The sequence below is a fragment of the Tiliqua scincoides genome, chromosome 8 (genome assembly GCF_035046505.1).
Source record: "Tiliqua scincoides isolate rTilSci1 chromosome 8, rTilSci1.hap2, whole genome shotgun sequence".
In the NCBI taxonomy this organism is placed as follows: Eukaryota; Metazoa; Chordata; class Lepidosauria; order Squamata; family Scincidae; genus Tiliqua; species Tiliqua scincoides.
Window position 1 is genome coordinate 14,239,884 of NC_089828.1, and position 3,076 is coordinate 14,242,959.

At 48.1% G+C, this 3,076-nt stretch overlaps 1 pseudogene; it reads right to left on the reverse strand.

The window, feature by feature from the left end:
• Positions 1–1,216: 1,216 nt before the first annotated feature.
• LOC136659680 (5S ribosomal RNA) lies at positions 1,217–1,334 on the reverse strand (annotated as a pseudogene).
• Between the last annotated feature and the right edge of the window lie 1,742 nt (positions 1,335–3,076).

The following is a 3,076-nucleotide window of genomic DNA, read 5'->3' on the forward strand; positions in this document are numbered from 1 at the left end:
TTTTACAAGATTAAAACAAACAAAAACTGTTTTACCTTAGCAGTTGCTGAAGCCTCTGTTTTGATCCTTTTTACTTATGGGGGTGGGCCACCTCCTGGAGCATTTGTTGAGCTCCAGGCTCATTGGATTGGGACCATTCTGGTGACCTTAGATTTCCCCTCGCCTGGTCTTCAGTAAAAGCCCAGGCACGGTTACCTACCAGCGGGTAAACACTCATGTGTGGCGGGCAGCGCAATCTTAACTTGAACATAAGAACATAAGAACAGCCCCACTGGATCAGGCCATAGGCCCATCTAGTCCAGCTTCCTGTATCTCACAGCGGCCCACCAAATGTCCCAGGGAGCACACCAGATAACAAGAGACCTGCAAGGCCTCCTGGGAATTGTAGTTTAAGAACATAAGAACAGCCCCACTGGCTCATGCCACAGGCCCATCTAGTCCAGCTTCCTGTATCTCACAGCGGCCCACCAAATGCCCCAAGGAGCACACCAGATAACAAGAGACCTCATCCGGGTGCCCTCCCTTGCATCTGGCATTCTGACATAGCCCATTTCTAAAATCAGGAGGTTGCACATGCACATCATGGCTTGTACCTCGTAATGGATTTTTCCTCCAGAAACGTGTCCAATCCCCTTTTAAAGGCGTCCAGGCTAGACGCCTGCTGGAACGTTTTAAAGGCGTCCAGGCTAACTTGTGCTGGAACAGGCAGGCCAGTGGGCCTGTGCTGTAACAGGGTGCAAGTTTGGGGCTGTCTGTGGCTCAGCCAGAGGCAAGGAGAAACTTTTCCCCTTGCCCTGGAGAGAGCCACAGTGGCCCCAATGGGTCTACTGGGACCTGCGTCACCTCAGGAGGTGGCGCAGAGCAGAACGGAGCAACCTGGAGCCACTCCACACTGCCTAGGAAATGGGCTTGGATCCTGAATAACTGCCAAGTCCCTGCCCTACCTCCAGCTTCCCACCTTTCCCATCGGAAACGCCCACCGCCCGCCCTCCCCCCCGCCCGAAAACGCCTGTATGACCTTGGGTCAGTCACTAACTAAGCCTCACCTACCTCACAGGGCTGTTGTGAAGACAAAGGAGGGGGAGGTATCACGTACACCACCCTGAGCTTCTTGGTGAAAGGGTGATGAAAAAATAAAGTGGGAAAAACCTAAGGCAATGATGATGATGCACATATATATGGTTGGCAACCTTCAGTCTCGAAAGACTACAGTATAAGCCTACAGCACCTGGTATTCCCAAGCGGTCTCCCATCCAAGTACTAACCAGGCCTGACCCTGCTTAGCTTCCAAGATCAGACAAGATCAGGCACGTGCAGGGTAACAGCACATAGGAGTTCAATATTTTTCCAAAGTATTTAAACAAAAAGAACGATTGAATGTCCAGAAACATAACATAGAATATATGGATCTAACTTTAAACTTGAAGACTGCAAAGCTCCTTAGGTCCTTCTGAAGAGCAGGTCACAATGTTTTTCTGTTTCCCGGACATGCCTCACTGCTTGTCTTTCGCAGTCAGGAAAATGTTTGACAGCCTCACGGACGTTTGGAAGACACTCTCCTTTTCAGTCAAGAAGCTGGTAGCCTTGAGTTCATTTGGGGGATTGTGGTGGAGCTTGGGGAGATGGATCCTGCTTTGTCAAGCTACGAGGCAATAAATCTGAACATTGTTAATGCTGCCTGCCTTTGCCAACTGGCAGATTTCTGTAACAAATCCTGGGCAAAGGGGGGAGCACTGATTAAAGGACAGCTGTGGGCAATTTGTTGCGTTCTTCCTGCCATCACCCAAGGACAGCCAATGATGAAAGGAATTCTGAAACCCATTTTGAGCTGAACTTGTGCTGAGCGGAGCATGCTGGGAATTATTTATGGCTTGAAAGGGTGGTGAACCAATGAACATAAAGCTGAAGTGCAGGTGGATGGGCACATATTCACAATGTCTGCCCGGTTCTAAAAATATAGGATAAAAAGCGTGGGATTTTTTTGAAAATGTGGGTCCCCTTGGTGAATATTTATGTACAAATAAGCAGATTGTGATCATACTCCTGGATCAGACATGGAGGGCCAGTCTTATTAGTGAATGAGTGGCTAAGGCTTTCGAGGACATGAGACAGAGGCTTTTCCCAGTCATACCTGGAGACTCCAAGCACTGAACATGGGACTTTCAGCATGTCACAATGATGAATATAGGAACAGACCCACTGGATCAGGCCAAAGGTTCATCTAATTCAACTTCCTGTATCTCACAGTGGCCCACCAGATGTCTCAGTGAGCACGACAACAAGATACCTGCATCCTGTTGCTACTCCCATGTTTCTGGCATTCTAAAGTAGCCTTGGGGCGCAATCCTAACCCCTTATGTCAGTGCTTTCCAGCTCTGACATAAGGGCAATGCAGCTCTGAGGTAAGGGAACAAACATTCCCATACTTTGAGGAGGCCTCCGTGAGTGACACCCAACTGCAGGATGCAGCACACATCCCATTGGCACAGCTATGCCAATGCTGGAAAGCACTGACATAAGGGGTTAGGATTGCACCCGACTTCTATAAACCAGGAGATTGCACATACCAATCGTGGCTTGTAAACTTTCTTCCATAAGTCTGTCCAATCCCCCTTTTAAAGCATCTAGGCCAGAATCCATCACCACATCCTGTGGCAAGGAGTTCCACAGATTAATTACATGCTGGGTCAAGAAATATTTTCTTTTGTCTGTTTTGCATGTCAGGGGACATGCAATTTTAGTGGATGTCCCCTGGTTCTGGTGTTGTGTGAGAGGGAAAAGAACATCCCTCTATCCACTCTATCCACCCCCTGCATAATTTGGTAAGACTCAGTCATGTCCCCTCTCAGGCACCATAGACTACAGAGCTAACAGCACAATCCTCTGCATGTCTACACAGAGGTAAGTCTTGTCTCATTCAATGGGACTCACTTCCAGGAAAGCGTGCAGAGGATTGCAACTTTAGGTTGCAGAACCCCCCTGAAGGAGCTCTGCCTGAAGTAACATTAACATGCATTGAGTTTTAAAGGTATTTTGCTTTTACACAAGATCAGAATAGTTAGGAGCATATCCTTTA